Here is an 18,327-nt window from a genome sequence, read left to right as displayed (position 1 = left end):
AACAAAAAAATTATGATCAGAAAAAGGTTGGTAACAAAACCCTCTAGGCACGGGATGTGAGGGATTTAGGGGTTATGGGTGTGGGAGTCTATTAATACTCATGTATTAATTTTAATACCCAGGTCTTAATTTATTTATAGAATTAATAAATACAATTTAATATTTTGTTTAAAAAAAATTCTATTAAGAAAGGTTTGTAACATAAACATTTAGGCATGGGATGTGAAGGATTTAGGGGTTATGGGTGGGGAAGTGTATTAATACTCAGGTATTACTTTGTATACCTGAGTATTATTTAAAAGATTAATTGTTTAATTTGAATATTATAAAAATTGAAAAAGAGCAAAAATATACTTATAATTTAGAATAACATGTAAAACATATAAAAATAATAATTGAAGCATAACACAACACCTAAGAGTTTTTAAAAGTATTTATATATATTAATAATTATTTAAAACAAACAGCAGATTTAATAAATAGTAATAAATATGAAATACACTTAAAAAAAATCAGTAATCATTTTTTGTATAATTTTGAACTGTGTAATTAACAGTAAAAACTTTTTCCCCACGCTTTTGTATTATATTCAATAGTAATAATTGTCTTTTTTTCCTTTATCCTTTAAGCCTTGATGTACGTGTTTTCACATCTGTTTCGTTGTTTCGTGTAAAGTAGCCAAATTCAGTAATTGATGTGTAGTATTCATCTACACTATTAGGTGGCACGAATCATAAGGCTGTTAGTTTCTTCAATTGATATTGTAGTTCACTAGTTTATTGTAGTTCACTGTCTAATATGTAGTCTTCAACCAAGGATGTTTTATTTTTATTTTGTGTCAATATGCCTCTAAAAAGTGGAAAAAACATCCTTGAATTTGGGTTTCTGGGTATAATTTAGTAATGGTATTAATAATGTATCATTCAAAATCAATAATCCTTTTTCTAGGACTTTTATTTAGAGTTTTAGTTTTTATTACTGACAAACATTCAGTACAGGTTGGAGCTTGCTTATCAGACAATAAACTGCACGCTAAAGGAAAAGTGGTGTTATTAATGTTGGCATGAACAGTGTATATTTGGCTGAAGGGATGGGGGGGGCTTAAAGGTACCATTCGTCATCCAAATATCACTATTCTCTAGTTTAGCAAGGTTAAGGGGGGGTGCTAATTTTTTTAATTAATTTTAGAGGGTTTTTGTTGTCATGCAAAAGGAAAGATTTGTTAGTAAAGTTAATGTCAATTCTTCAGGTATGTTGATCTCTGAGTAGGTTTGAGGTGTTACACATTGAGGGTTACTCGCCTGTTTTTGTCTCTGTATAATACAGCATAGATTACAAATAGTAGGCATAGAAATAGCTACATGCATATATGTGTTTTTGGAAACCTACCTCAAAACTGAGCCAGAAGGTTCATTTGAGGTGGATGCAAGGGTTTTCATTTGTTCAATATTTTGATGAACTTCAATCTCCATTGTTTTTTCAACAGTGTCACCAAGAGTAACCACTCTGTCTGTGCAATGGGATGCATAATGCTGCACACACCTCCGATGACTCCTGGGCTCAGCGAATCTCTCCTTTAAAAAAAAGGAAGCCACCGTAACTCAGTAGTCTGTATAACCTGCTTGGTTTAATGTAGATTTCTTGCTGTCATTCTTTATCTGCAGGTTGAAAGAAAAAAAGATTAAAAAAATGTTTTAGTGAATTGGTTTCTGAATGTGTTTTTGTAAAATTTTACCTGGAAGCGAAAAAATGATTTAAAATTACTTATTTCACAGTTTACCATTCTTGTTGATAACAATGGTTATTTATCTTTGGTTTTGCTATGTTGGCTTTAATTTGTTTTTTGGTTGATACCTGATAATTGAGTTTTGATTGTATGTTACCTTTAATGGGTTTCTCTGTGCTGTGATAAGTAACTTTCAAAGATGATGGTGTGGGTTTTTTGACTTGTGGAGATTATTTTCTTCCAGATAAGTAGTGTGGTATGGCTTGATCTGTATAGAAAGGAAAAGACAACTTTAGGGCTTATTACGATGTCAGTCGGAATTGCCTGCGATCAACACCGTCTCGGACTCAGGACCGACCAACCTGAGGTTGGTGTTTCCGAACGCCTGATTATGATGCGACCGAACACTGTTCAGTCGTATACTCACTTTTCTCTATAGTAGCTTGTGTTACAGCCATAAACTGGCCATAATACAGGCTCCTATGGAGAATTAGGGGTGTGAGTAAAACCCTGCACCCTGTGACAGGCACACCATGGTACCTGCCACACAATTCCTGGATTAACAGGGGGGCACTCTACCCCCTCGGCCACCAACCGTAGGCCATGGATGGAAGGTGGCCCTGCTAGGGGCCCCCAAGGGCACTTTCCAACAGCCTGTCCGTGTTGAAAGGCCATCATGGAAAGGCTGTGGGAAACCAACATTGTAATCCTGATGGTGGAAACACCGTCTGTAGGGGATTACTACTTGGTTCCCACTGGCTGGATGATGCAGGGAGCCGGTCGGTGCCAAGTCGGAATTACCAGCCGGTTTACACTCTGACCGTCGACATTGACATTGGGTGGTTAGACCACAAACCAACCATGTCGGTTGGAAAGCTTCTGACAGCAGTCAGCAAGCCTCTGACTAGCAGTCAGAGGCTTTCCGACCAACATCAAAATCAGCCCCAAAATATGTTCACAATTTGGTTTACAAATGTGCTTTTAATGTTATCCTGCAATGGAAAAGGTTTTGAAATTATTTATTTGAGATTCTATATTTTTTTATGAATTATTCATTAGGCCCAGCTATGTTTGCATTCAAAAGTTTTTTTTCTTTAAACCTGTGAAATGAAAGTTATTATTAGTGATGACTGTGATTTAATTCAGTTTAACTTCAATGGTCTGGCCTGTTGTATGATCAGCAACTTCTGATAGTGATGATTTCAGTTTTTTTTTAGGTTGTGTTCTTCCACACTGGTGGTGTTTATGGGTTGATCTGTAGAGAAATGTAAAGAAGACATGGCTGTATATTATTTTTTTCATTTTTTTTACAGCAAATAGATGGTTTGTATTAGACCTGTAAAAGAGACAATAGGCCGATTACGATGTCGGATGGAAACTTTCTGCCCGACGCCTGATGCAGCGCGGCTATTATAAAACCTTTCCATATGACACCAACCCAGAAAAACCCTTACACCATTTGTTCATCGGTGGGGCCCATAACACCGAAACAGACATTCACTGTTTTCTGGATCAGTGATAAGTAGACGAGCTGCAAGGCATACGGGGTACCTTGTTAAAATTTTACCTAACTAATAACTATACACATTATATACATTTGATCTTGGAATTGTCGGTTCTAAACATCAAGGTACTCCGCTATTTCGGGTGATGGACCAACTAGTAGGAATCAGTTGATGGCGATTAAGTCCAGCTCAATCACAATTAAAACCTTTTAACAATTATTAATCCTAACTTTAATTCTAATAACCACAGAATCAACTTTTGAGTTAGCATGAAATTTTATCTAGATTCATTGAATAATTTAATAAGTATAGTTTTATTAGACAAATATTCTAGACATTATTTTCATAAGCATTTAAGTAAAGATTGAAAAGAAACGGAAAATACTCATTACCCTTGGCCTTAGGGCGATGACGAGAATGATTCACCAGAACATGAATCGAAGATCACAGGATAGGTTCCCACCACTGACTGACTGTCCCTCTAACCTCCTCGGACGTAATCCCTCCCAGGATAGAATCCCGCAACGGTCTCGTTCCTTTTCCCCATCAACATTCGAAGTCCCAAATTAACAAAGTCTTTTCAGCATCAGGAAGAAAAATCGTCTCAACAGACAGCGTGTCGTGTTGAATAGATCGATGTAGAATAAGCAAAACCGCCCACATCGTTGTAAGCACAAGCTCTTTTATACCCTTTACACTAACTTGCTATACCCGAAATTGAAACCTTTTAGGAGCTACATTCATTCTGATTGGTCCTTTGGAGGGGTGGTGATGGTCACCTCATCGTCCTCCTTGCTCGAACCGGTTTTGCAAACAATCAATGCATACAATAGTTCTCGTGATTCATCAAGTCCAAATGTACTTTAACTTTGTTAATATATTTGCAACATTATTCGACAGACATGAATTAGTTCATCTTCTGGAGTTTGAGTCTCCCATCGGTTCCCACGCATTCATGCTGAACTCTTGGCACAACTCTTGTTTTAGGTCAGACTGGCCTTGACATCTCTAACTCCGGGCATAGGCCACACACTCATGACTGGAACTTCCTCTCGGCTCATGCGCGGGGGCCATCTTTATTTGGTGCACGCAATCACGTCTCTTTGCAGTGGCCAGTTTCCAAGCGAGGCCTAGCAGGCCCGAACGGAACTAATATGAAAACAACCTAGCAGAATTTAGACACAGAAAATAAGTCTTTCTGTTTACCACCCACCGTTCTAATGAGCCGTGTTAGGTGATATCTTGCATAAGCGACATTTAAAGCCATTTTACTTACCATCTGCATTCTTTGCCACAATATAATTTTACCACAAACGGAATACATGCAATTTACTTCTACTTTCTACACGAAATCACAAACCTATGTTAATTTAATTTCAAATTTGTAAATAAATTAGATTTTTGCAATGCCAGTTAGTATCCCGCGTGTAGTGTATAATTAAAGGTGCATTTGTTGATTAATACATGCATTCAAACAGTTAGTATTTTTAAAGTTATGAGGTCCTCAACTTCGATGGGGTACAACATTTTTTGTATTTCCCCTGCTCCATCACGCCGACTCAGAATCGGGACTGACCGACTCTCAGTTGGTGGTTCTGCCCGCCCGATTACGATGCAACCTAACAATGTTCGGTCGGATTCCCATTATGTCCTATGGGAGATTGTGTTCTGCCCAAAACAGAGGCTCCTATGGGGAAATGGGGTGTGTGTGTAAAATCCTGCACACTGTCGCGTGTACCCCACGGTGCCTTACACACAATGCAGGGCTTTACTGAGGGGTACCTTAGGTACCTCCGTGGCCCCCAAACAGTGACTTTAGGATGAAGGGGGCCCTGCTGGGGGTCCCCAAAGTCACTTTACGACAGAATTTTTGTGTCAGACAGGCTGACTCAGAAAGGCCGTTGGAAATCGACATCGTAATTGGGAGGTCGGAAACGCTGTCCATAGAGGTGTACGGTGCGGTTCCGACCGACACAAATTCTCTGAGAGCCAGCAGGAACAGATTAAGAATGACTGCACGGTTTACCTTCCAACCCCGACCATCGTAATTGGTCGGCAGATTGTAAACCGACTGAGTCGGTCAGTAGGGCTCCGACATGGTCAAGGAGATTCCGACTGTCAAGAGGAGGCTTTCCGCCCGACATTGTGATCGGCCCCAATGTCCTTTTCTCTGGTTATTTACTCAATTTGCCCGATATATGTTTAAGAATTGTTTAATGAGATTGGGTTAGGAGTGATTGTAAATTTCCTTTCTTATACTGCTGTAGATTATAATACTTTATGGAATTAAACATTTTCTTATATATCATTTTTACCTGTTGAGCTATTTCAATGTTCATAAACTCTTTGGATCATCTGCAATATGTTGTGATGTGTTTTTACAACCTTTAATTGCAAATGTAAACATTTGCAGTTCTGATTAAGAAAAGAAAATGTGAGCATTATTTCGTGTTTATGCTTTCTTTTTTTTAATAATTAACTACAGTTGAATACTTTGTTTCAGTGCAGCACTCCTATAGCTTCTTGTACTTTACTGTGTTAAACACTTACTTGTCAGAGCAAAAATAGTCATTTTGCCCCCTCACCACCATCTAGCACCTTCATTGAGGTAAACACCTGTCGGAGTAGGAATTGTAATTTTGCCCCCTAACACCATCCATCACTTTCCCTGAGGCAAACACCTGTCAGAGTAGGAATAGTAAATGTAATACTCCACCACCAACCAGCAGCTTCCCTGAGGCAAACACCTGTTGGAGTAAGAATAGTAATGTTGTCCCCATCACCATCCAGCACCCTCCCTGTTGCAAACAACTGTCAGAGTAGGAATAGTTATTTTGCCCCACACCACCATTCCAGCACCTTTCCCGAGGTAATCCGCTGTTGAAGTAGGAATAGTAATTTTGCCCCACACCACCATCCAGCACTTTCCCTGAGGCAAACACCTGTCGGAGTAGGAATAGTAATTTTTCCCCCACCACGATCCAGCACCTTCCCTAAGGCAAACATCTGATGGAGAAGGAATAGTAATTTTTACTCCCAACACCATCCAGCACCTTCCCCGAGGCAAACACCTGTCGGAGTAGGAATAGTATTTTTGTCCCTCCATCACTATCCAGCACCTTCCCAAGGCAAACAAATTTTGGAATAGGAATAGTAATTGTGTCCCCATCACCATCCAGCACATTTCATTAGGCAAACACCTATCTGACTAGGAATAGTTATTTTAGCTCCCACTACCAACAGGATTTGGATTAGTAATTTTGCTTGCCTTCACTTTACAGCATTTGCCCTGAGGTACATTTTGGACACAAATGTTCTAAATGACAGCCCCTGACATACTACTATTAGTAATTTGAAATACCAGCAATTCATGTTATGTTTTTTTAAAAACAAAAGTAATTGAAAATGTTTTTTTAACACCCTTCGATTTATATAACATACTCTTAGTTTTGTGAGATTCCTGTCGAGAGCCAATTAAAAATCTGTGGACTTAAAAAAGTATATATTACTACCAAATGTTTAGGGGTTTTAGTGTATTATCTGTATGTGTGTTTGTTGTAACTGTTTTACTTACTTGATCTGTAGGCAGTGTTCAAAAGCAATCTGTCTTTTTTTCTCTAAGCTCCGATGTGTGTGGACACCAGGGAAGTCAGCAGCCGCGGCCCGTGGAGGGAGTTCCGTGGGGCGGTAAGGCGGGGCGGGGCGGGGGAGGGGCAGGTTGGGGGGTTCTAAAAACCGGAATATGGATAATTGCAGGTAAGTAAACAATTAAATAAATAAAATGAATTTCGTAGCGCCCGCTGCATTGCATTTTGCGATGCAGCGCCCGCTACGAAATTCGTTTTTATTTATTTCATTGTTTACTTACCTGCAATTATCCATATTCCGGTTTTTAGAACCCCCCACCCTGCCCCTCCTCCGCCCCGCCTTACCGCCCCATGGAACTCCCTCCACGGGCCGCGGCTGGAAGTCAGTGATCCACTGAGCACAAAATGGTGGACCGCTCAATGTATATGTTTTTGTGTGGTGAATGGTAATTTAAAACAAAATATGATTTTAATTGCATTTTTAATTGTGAACCTAGTTCTAACAGAAACTATATTCAATACATAGGGGCCGATTACGATGTCGGGTGTAAAGCCTCCTCCCGACAATCAGAATCTCCTCATTCGTGTCAGAGCCATTCCGTCCGACTCGGTCAGTTTACATTCTGACCGCCCAATTACGTATTTCACGGTCGGAGCGCAAACTGCACGGTCATTCCTAATTGGTTCTGGGCAACTTGCATAGTATTTGTGTCAGTCGGAACTGCATCTCTCACCCCTATGGACAGTGTTTCCGCAGTCGGGATTACGGTGTCAATTTCCAACAGCCTTTCCTTGTCGGCCTGTCTGACACTGAAAGGCTGTCAGAAAGTGACTTTGGGGGTCCGTGGCAGGGCCCTCTAGCACCCACGGGACCCCCCTGTAAAACCCTGCACTCTGTGGCAGGCACCATGCGGTGCGGCCGGTTGGCAGGCGTAACACGGGTTCCCCATAGGAAACAATGGGAATCCGACCGAGCAGTGTTCGATCGCATCATAATCCGGCTGTCGGAACCGCCGACCGCAATTCGGTCGGACTTGATTCCAAGTCGGTGTCGGAAGAAGGCTCTTACAAATCCCTTCCTTGGAGGTAGGCCACTTACAAGGTGTGAGGTCAACACGATATTCCCCATTTCCTTGTGCTAAGCAGAGGCTTCTCCTTGTGCTGAATGCACACTATGAGCAGCCTGGCTGTGCATCCTCCCATCCTGCCAATTACATTTTTTTGTTCATAACCTTCATCACTTTAATCTATCAGTCTGGGTTCTTCTGCCTCAGGACACCAACAGGTGGTATTCCTATAGGATTGCTTGTTTGTCTTTTATTTTGCCTATCTGGCTTCTGGTTCACGGTGTCCACATAATTAACTGCTTTGCAGCAAACTGCAATATATTCCTTATTCGGTCTAAGTGTAAAGAAATTCCAAACTAGTGAGGACGAGTTCCTTCTAGAGCCAAAACCATAAGATTGCATGGTGTATTTAGGTGGTGTTTGCTCTTGCTTATGGTGGGCTGAGACTACAATGGTGTGTGGGTATTTTGTGAAGGTGGAAACAAGTGGTGGTGGTGGTGGTGGCACTGGAAAAGACAGAATACAATTATTTGCCATTTCTCTGTGTCACTCTCAACATGAACAATCAGTAGGCCAACTAGGCTTTCTGGACTCTAACATTTGCCTTGTCTCCTGTGGTGGGACTCTGGTTACACTGTGACTTTAATCCGAACTGGGATGTGGTGAAAATGGAGTTTCTTTTCCTAGGAATAAATTGTGAAGTCGATATTTCTGATATCAGACCAGACTCAACATCCTGCTCCACCGAAAGCTGAATTTCCTGCTTCAATTTTCCCTCCAGAAAATTAGGAATAGAAGGCTCTCGCTGAATTTGCTGAAAAGATTTGGTTTCCTGGACCAATTCTATTTTAGATTCATTGGTCTCAGCCATGGCTGCAGTCACTGACGCTCTGAGAAATAACTGTTTAGGTTTTTGTGGTGGTAACAATACCATTGTTGATTCTATGAGGATCCCAGTGTTTTCCTGCCCAGAAGAGAGTGGGTACAATGCTTTGCACACCTTAGTGGAAAAAGGAAGAGACTTGTCGATACTCTTTCCATTGGTGGCAACAGAATTCTTCTTCTTCTCACTGGGCGCCTTATTGGGAAGAGCCTGTTTTCTAGGTGTCACATTTTTCACTTCTTGATGGTTAGCAGTAACACTTACCTAATGGGTTCTGGCCACTAGTGACAGTGAAGTAGTTTTCTAGCGCACATCCCTAAAGTGTGCAAAACTAAAAGTAGCAGATGCTCCATCTCTGTCATTGTAGCAGGCCTTGGAACCTGATCACAATAACTCTAAGGAAAATCCCAGTAGAGAGTCTCTTAAAAAAATACTGAAAACTTAACACTTCAGTAATTCATTTGTCACTCAGGTGCCTTGTATTTTTCTGAAGGTGTTGGGGCACCCCTTCAGAGACGAACGCTGCACTATACAAACAATATTTCATTTCATTTATTCATTCAACTCACAGACTTGTTTCTGTCTCAGTTTTGACCCCCTCGAGGCACTAACTAATGAGAGGGAAAAGAATCAGACTTCGACATTCTAGTTACTGCAATACATATGATCCTAATATATAACAATAATATTCTCTTAATTGGCTGCAGAAATATTAAAAAATAGTAAACACTTACTTAATCTTGACAGTTGATACAACACCCAGAGAGGACTATATTAAAGAGAATAAGTATGTGGACTGAATGAAGGGCTCACAGGACCCATAAATGAGCAACGGGGAGGTTGTCAAAAAACAAATAAATAATATAAAAATAATAACCATGTCCCAGAGGTCTGAATCATTTAAATGAATTATAAATAATAATGATGGACGACACATAATACAACCAACCCACAAGCACACTAGTTGCACACATATATATAAAAAAAATGTAAAAAATAAGCAAAAATATCTGTGCTGTTAAAGAGCCATAACTCCAAGCAGAAAGACTTTAAAAGGGGAACAAAATAGTGAATAATCAACTATGAGACACGTGCTGGTGTCACAAAAGAATGATGAGCATATGGCTTAGCACGGAAGAAAAAGTAATCAACAGTGGTTCCATGTAATATTGTTAAAATACCTTATTAGGTATTCGTTGAATGTGCAATCACGTTCATTTACAGCTTTTAGGGTAAATAATCAAAACTGTAAACAATGGAAATTGGGGAACTGGACGTTTTTTTATGATTGAACCTCACAATTCTCTTTGGATGCTCAGTTTGCATTGGATAGTCTTGATTTATTAATATTTATGTACATTGATAACCTTTTCTAGGGCCCATTGCCACTTTTGTATCATAGACACATTTCTACCCTTTATAACTCTCCACACTGTGTGATCACTTGAGCCCTTCGCGTGATTTATTAATTACTTTAGTTTCATATTTCCTATGGCTATTATCATTTTTTACAGTTTTTATTTCTGCCCCTAAGTGCTGCAAATGACTGAGACGTTTTCAAGAATAGCTCACAGAACAACTACTATTAATTTGTTCGAATTACCATGTTTCCAGCTTCATAGTGGCATCCCCTGTTTTCTACAGTGTCGGCAAGGAAGAAGGCAATATTAAATGGTGGCCTGTGTGACACTCACTGGTTTAAAAAAACTGGTGAACTAGCAAACAGATGTTAAGGTGGAGGCATGGCAAACAAATACAACATTGCCTGTCTGCCAATGAGCCCTCTCTCCCCACAAAATTGACAAATACCTGCAACCTCGCAGGGACACGATTGAACAAAATATACTCAAAATGTGCTTAGTCACATTTGTAGGCATACGCATCCACAATAAAGAAGCAACAATAATATAATAAATCAAGTAAGGTAGAAAACAATAAGAGCACAGCAAAATAAAAGTGACAACAATTGATTAAAATAAACGTTATAATGCCCGCAAACACAAACAGTCCTAGGCAACAAGTACCCAGTCAAAGACTTTAAAATGTTGCAGAAGATACACATTAATCAACCACCTCACACACATACAAAATGCTGGACAAGCACATGAGGAAGAAGTGTTTAAGAACAAAGGAAAACGTCTGGCTGCCTAGGCTTGGATTCCTTGAGCGCCTTCTGCCCAGCCATATGGAGACAACAAATAATCTATATTGGGCATGAATTCAAGGACATTCAGAGGACTTTAAAGTAGCTCCAGCTCAGCAGCAATGAGAAGGTGAAAATTCCATAAAAATAACTGAGAAAAACATCATTGCTGCATAGGAGGCATAGCGCCAAAAATCACAAAACACAACAGTATAATCAATTATCTGGACTAAAAAACAAGGATTATTTGGAAATGCTCTATACGTATCCCTCAATCTTCAAATGGGAACGAGCTGAATTCACTAGTCCAAGCTCTAGGACACTCCGCAATCCGCATCAAACAAAACAAAATAATACAATACATAAAAAGGAAAATAAAGGGTCATATTATCAAGACAGGGGATACAATTATTGCCGTTTTAGCGGCAGAAAACTGCCGCTAAAACGGCGATAATGGGCTTGATAATATGCTCTATGGAATTCCAATTGAAGTTCAGGTTAGATGTCCTTCACATCTAACATGGGCTTCAATTGGAATGCCATAGAGCATATTATCAAGCCCATTATTGCCGTTTTAGCGGCAGTTTTCTGCCGCTAAAACTGCGATAATTTTATCGCCTGTCTTGATAATATGCCCCAAAGCTGGTACCTGCACTTTCGCCAACACCAAATATTTTAGAAAACACCGAACTGAAAATACCAAGGGGCATATTATCAAGGACGGCGTTAAAATTATCGCCGCTTTAGCGGCAGAAAACTGCAGCTAAAGCGGCGATAATCGGCTTGATAATAGGCCCTGGAGAATTCCCATAGAAGCCCATGTTCACACGGGAACCTGGGTTTCTATATAAATTCACAAGATAATATTATTAAGGCCATTATCGCCGTTTTAGCGGCAGTTTTCTGCCGCTAAAGCGGAGATAATTTTTAACTCCGTCCTTGATAATATGCCCCTTAATTTTCCCAGCAACTGGCAAAACCCCTAAGGTGGATAATGCAGCATGTATTAAACACCAGGCTCCCACAGCAAAATAAAAAAATACCTCAACAAAAGCAGGGATAAGCGTTCAGGCTAGGAAAAGAAAGGCGCTCCTGCATGTGCAGTAGCCTGACTTTGCACGGCACTTATTCTGTGATGAATACATAAATAAATCGATTTCACACAAAAAACGTTGCCTGGACTGTCTGCTCATGTACAAAAAACTCGCCTCAAAACGAAGTTTGCTCAGTAATTGGTGCCTGGCATGACAATAGTAGCTGCTTTTGTTTGGTAAAGCTTCGTTCACGTGACCTTGCACGATGGTGTAATATCAAACACCACACCTGTAAAACACAAAATAGCAGAAATTACCCAAGATCAAATCAGCATAAATCAATTTCTTTATTTGAATTCTACTCGGTCTGCACTGTAATAATATAATCAGGTATAGTTAGGAAAGAAGTGTATTTGGGCATTCTCTTATGGCACAGGGCCTATGTTCATTACTCATTTTTAGGTCTCGCCTAGGCAGTGCTTGCGCTGTCTCATTGAGACATGCAGTACATACTATAGTAGGGAAGCTTCATTTAACCCCTTCAGCGCTGCGCGGATTTCCGCGCGGTGCTGAAGGTTCCGAGCGCGGGCGGGGCCATGACGGAACGGTTCCGTCATAAGCACAGCCCAACCGACGTGCATGACGGAACCGTTCCGTCATAAGCGTCGAAGGGGTTAAGCTCTGCCCACTTCCCGCGCATCTTTTGGATTGGCTTACATCCTAAATGCTGCATTCTGATTGGTTTTCGGCTTGTTAGTCCCTCCCCATGATGGCCATGTCATCATTTGTGTCCTTCCATGGTTATCAGCCCCTTTACTGCACAGACTCCTTTTTATCCCCGTCTCTCCCCCTCCCTTCCACAGTCCGTGACTTCTTGGTGGCCCCGCCCACCTCCAGGCACTCCTGGTCGTGCTAGTGCCGCTACGGGGGCCCAGCCTTTGCCTTGTTTGCCGTGGTTGCCCCTGCAGGAGGGAAGCGGGAGCCAACCCCGCATTTGTGGTGGAGCCCCACCCACCCCACATGTTTTGTGCTGGCGGGAGCCTACCCCACGTTTCTGTGCTTCAGGGAAGAGTCACAACTGTTACGGCTGCCACCGGAAGTCAGGCATGGGTTGCTTGGACGTAGGCGGGCCGGCCGGCAGGAGAGAGGAAGTCTTGTGAGGTCTAGTAAATTTATTAATCATTACGCAAATCACAGAACACCATATTTACCTATTCTGGCTATTGGTCGTCCTCTAAGTCATCAACTTTAGTCGTCAGTCCCAAAGATTGGGTCAAGGACCAGAGATGTGCAAGTATAGGTCATGTCAAGGCCAATGGTACATGTGGTTGGCGCAGGCGCACTTCGTCTGAAACCTCGTGGAATGGTGGCCATCGCGCCGAGTTAGTCAGGCGGACATCATGATTTTAGGCCCAAAGGACAACTTAAACGAAACAAACACAAAAAGTAATTAAAACATGGAAATAACTAATAAAATGTTAAACCCTCACTAATTCCCCTATGTGCTTGTAATTATCTAGCGTATGGCGACATTTAAAGCGTTCATATTCACCCATTGATGTCATCTGGTGCAACATACGATAATGTCACAAAAGCAACCTATATCATGCGATATTCTATTTTCCTAGTATTAGTATGCGTACATATGTTAATTGCAAATTATTTTAGCCATGCAAAATGCAAATCCCACGTATGTTTCGTACATTAGTAATGTTGGTTAAACTTCACACAAACACATTCATAGTATTATAATTAATAGATTATTCTAATTAGTATAAACATGCAGAATAGGGGGGATATACAAACTGTTGTACTACCCGCTCCATCAATCCCCTCATTAGTGATTATATCACCACACCATTAAAATGTTGTATTACTTTTCATGGAGTCGATGTGAGTTCTTGCTTTTATTCACAACTCAGTCTCCCCAGTCTAATTAGTATAAACATGCAGAATAGGGGGGTATACAAAATTTTGTACTACCCGCTCCATCAGGAACAACAAGTGCTGCGATGGCCACTGATATCTGCCTGTTGATTACAAAACCAATGACAGAATTATCTCTTGTTAAGTCGCCCAAAATCTCTAATTTATTGTGTAGCGTCTTTTGAGTAGCCAGTCCGCACGGGAACATTGCGTTATGGTTCGGAGGAAATGTGTCACCGCATGGCAGAGATTATAACTTTAGGACCAACCCTCATCGAAACTGCAGATCAACAGATGCAGATGGTTCATACCGGACCCCGAAAGAAGCAGAATGGTATTTGGACAGACAACGAGGTGCAGAGAAGACCGCTCGAAGTAGGGCTGGCTTACTTGGCCCACCAACTATTAACCCCAATCAGGTTTTCAGGGGATCCGCAATATGTATTTACCTTGATTTGACATACACTATATTTCAGTGGATATTGTTTGCGTTATCCTGGTCAGCCTAAATGTCTTACTGAGTTATATTAGTCAGTGTGTGGTGGACAAGCCCAACCCTGTGTTATAGTTCATTCTCTTTGCTCCCACATTTGAACTGGTTACTGGTGCCCAGGGAGGTATGTTGGTTTCAGCTAATCTCGAGAACAACCTTTACTTCTCTGCTTCTAGGCGCCGAATCAAGCACACGCAGCCTGCTTCTCGATAGCAGGCATTGCCATTCTGCTCGGACCTGAAGCGTCGCGATGTGAGTCAAGTCGTACAGTTGGGCTTTTCAAACCTCCTCTCGGCTCACTTTAACTTGTTCATATGTGGTATTCAAATTCAAAAATCCTTTATTGTTTTAGTTGATTAAAACCATAACAATGGGCTTAGTTAATTTAATGTGGTACTCTTTAGGTGATGATAACTACTTCTCCACACTATTCCGAGTAAATAATTGCAATACCACTGCTGGAATGTTCTCTGCCTGTTAAACACGTTTGAGTTGTATTTTTCTTCCCTATGGTAAGCACTGTACGTTTTTATATATTTTTTCCTTTTTTTACCTCTAAAAAAACCTTAAAAAATAAAGAGCCTTACCTTAAACATCAAAATGATTGACTCGAGGTGCACACTACAAGGTGCAATGTATTTCTTTGGGAGACACTGCATCTTAGAAACTCCGACCCTCGCTGTGCGACTAATACTAATACAGATTAAATGTTAAAATATGCAGAACGTGAAATTATTATGTAGTGAATATACATTAGCATGACCTAAAGCTCAAAACTTCAAAACACAGTCCACTGCCATCTTGTTGATAATTTTACCTCACGGGTGTTTTTTCGTGAGCTATGCCTAGTGCGAAGAAGTAGGGTTTCATATGATGACGTCTAATCACAGACTCAACGTATTGTTTGCTGTCATATGTGCAGACACTGGTGTATTGCAAGGTGTATGTCAGAGTAATCTATGAAAACTGTCTTAGTACATGTTACAGATATTAACGGGCTTCCTCTCCAAAGAGTGTGTTTGTTGTGTCAACGTTCAGTTTAATGACTTATTTGAAAAGGCTTTATTGCAATACGACTGACAATTTGAATATTTGTGTGCCCACATTTATGCGTGGCAGTACAAGAGAAGTTTCCTTTTTCATCTGGGCATAGGGCTCGAATTGAGACATCACTGGTTATGGGTGTTGGTACACTCAGTCACTCTTTTGAACTTATATCTGAAATGGAATCACTGTTTTGCTCAGAGGAATCCGATAGATAACCCATGCTGATAGGGAAGTAACCCCTACAAGATTGTCCAATGGCCCCCTGGGTACACTTGGAGTTCATACCCAAAACAAAGGGGTCTGACATAAATACAGGCTCTCCATTTAATTTCTCAGAAAGAGCTTAAATGAGCCACAGCGTTGGATACCATTTCATTATCTTTCTGCTCATATTTGATCAGAAAAATGGTGTCCGGGGAATGGAGTATGCATGTTTGGATGTTTTATTTGATTTGTGAAGTGCAATCCTAGCTGTAAAGCTACTGAGCTCTGTAATGCTATGTTACAAGAGGTGCCAGTGGTCGGGATACAGTGACAAAGGGGGCAAGGTGCCCTTGCTATGCCAAGGAGGGCATAGGACGGAAGAGTGGCATTTTGTGGTCTGGGCACAACAGAAAGATAGGTAGTGAGGGGCTATGACGCAACAGTTTGAGCCTCGAAGAGATGAATTTTGTGATATTCCTGGAAATGGAGAAAGGGACTGACCTGGTGGACATGAACTGGTGTAGGACTCATGATTGTGACCATGTAGTAGGAGAAGGCTTAGCACCTGGCATTTGTCTTTCAGCAGTTCCTCGTTTCTAGCTTTGAGATGCTTCTGCTGTATGTTGTCCACGTTCTGCTTGAGTTTTTAATCTTGGTTGCGAGGTAGTGCAGGGTGTTGTATTCTATAGCCTTGTGGATTGAATGTGTTTCGAATGTGATACATGCCACAGGTTGGAACAAGGTAGTCCTCTTGCGTGTTAGATTCCTCTGGTTGAATTTCTGTGGGCCTTTGGTGAGGGGTGGCACAGTATGAATGAGTTCTGCAATGGAGTCAGGTAGGTCTCCGGGATTCTAACCAGCAAGGCATTGTCGCCGTTTTTACTAGAGAGGACCAATGCTTGTACAGCTGCCCTGAAGTCAGTTTCTGGACAGAAGGTCTCTCCCTGTGGAGCAAGCTAACTTGGTACTAAAGGGTAAATAATGTGTATGTGATGGGGATCTAGGAGGCCTTCTAAGTGTAGATGGAGAAACAGTAGCCTTTACTCTCATGGAGTAAAATATGAAGGCAGCAACAAACCTCGCATATGCATTTTTGACACTACAATGCTAACTAATTCCAAATATGTCAAGGTTTAAACCAGTTCACTTTCAAGCTCTCCCTTCAGTCACAACTTAACTAGAATTAGAGTAGTAATTGAACTGAATTTTCCAGTAAATGGAAAGTGAGAATCTGGTTGGGATTTGTGAAATGTTTTACTCTGGGATCATTCAGAGTTCTCAAAAGGCTCCTATTCTCCATTCTGTATAATTGGAATTGTAGCAGTCATTATATGAACTTGTACAATTGCACTCCCATTACTTTACTAGCCCAGTGACATGGGGCGGAAAGGGGAGTTAGCTACTGCTTGTTAGAGCCCGCCCAGCACTTCGATAGAAACCAACGGAGCACAGACTATTGTGCGGTGAACTCTGCAATACCCATTGAATGTGTGCATTGTTAGCTCCTGAGCAATGTAATTGTGCTGATTCCTCATTTGTATGGGGTTGTGAATCATCGCGCACGAGGGAATGTCTTTGCACCTAGGCCATATTTCAGATCTAGGTACTCCGGTAAAAAGATGTCCACAGGATGCACTAACCAATGCCTATGGTTGGGGGCGTGGCCTAAAGCCCCAAAGCAGTGTCCTGCATGTGGCTGGGAGAGTGGCGTCCGTGCAGCTGACGAGACACTGGTGTCCAGACGGTGGAGTCCTGATCGCAGGAAGAGCCTGAAGCTTCCAAGCCTTGCCTCTGGAGAGCCCCGGTGAGTGGGATTGAGGCCACAGGACACAGCCCCAGAGGGGGCCGAGTGCTTGTATATATCCTGGCTACCTGTGAGACACGCTGTCCCGGGGCACAGGGAGATTAAGTGGTTTGCTCAAAATCATAGGCTATTGAGCCTACGCCGAGACTTGTTATTATAGGGAGTTTAAAAGGTAAGGTCAGTGGTTTCGTTCATCTTCTCAAAGGACCGTGATGGATGTGTTCCACGTGGGTGGGAATGGTTTAGTTTTATGGTAGTTGTTTAAAACATTTCTTTTGTGGTGAGCACCCCTCAAGGTTTTCTACTAAACAACTACATTAAGCACCATTTAACTTATAGCTTGTTCTTGGTGCTTGGTTAAGTGGTTTTATTTTTATACTTTTATACCGTGCACGTTTCATTGAATCTTGTGACTCCCTTTAAGTTCGCATTCAGAGCATATTGTGCTTTGTAATGGCGAACACAAGGGGAAAGAGCATTTCTCACTAAAACCTGGAGATGGTGATTCGCACTCTCTGGATCCTGTCGTGAGGTACATTAATTCATGCTAAGTGCTGCTGGGGCCCAATTTTCTTGTTTCCATTAGTCTCCAAGAACCCACTCTGGCCGATTGAACCTTTTTACTTGCCCAATAGCGTGGAGGGAGCAAACACAATTATCAGTGAATACCTTCTGCAATTCGACATAATTGAGGACTCAAACTCAATTTCTACTGGTCTCGGGATTTTATTATCAGCAAAAACATCTGCAGATACAAGCACCTTAATACAAGACACAACAGGTAAATAGGCACTAACACAAATGCTACTCTACGAAGAATCCGCATACGACTGAATACAAACAAAAGCACAAGCTCTAAAAGCATGAGGTAGATGACTACCAAGCCAATGTCGATATTAGGAATCATT

General features: G+C 41.3%; 1 non-coding gene across 1 annotated transcript; it reads left to right on the top strand.

Moving 5' to 3' along the window:
• Positions 1–17,830: 17,830 nt before the first annotated feature.
• LOC146865908 (small nucleolar RNA SNORA26) lies at positions 17,831–17,959 on the top strand. Its single transcript, XR_014977659.1, has one exon. It is a non-coding gene; the product is annotated as a small nucleolar RNA SNORA26 (small nucleolar RNA).
• Positions 17,960–18,327: the final 368 nt, after the last annotated feature.

The sequence above is a fragment of the Triturus cristatus genome, chromosome 2_1 (genome assembly GCF_964204655.1).
Source record: "Triturus cristatus chromosome 2_1, aTriCri1.1, whole genome shotgun sequence".
In the NCBI taxonomy this organism is placed as follows: domain Eukaryota; kingdom Metazoa; phylum Chordata; class Amphibia; order Caudata; family Salamandridae; genus Triturus; species Triturus cristatus.
The sequence above is the reverse complement of the archived record's forward strand: the minus strand, read 5'-3'. Positions and strand labels throughout refer to the sequence as shown.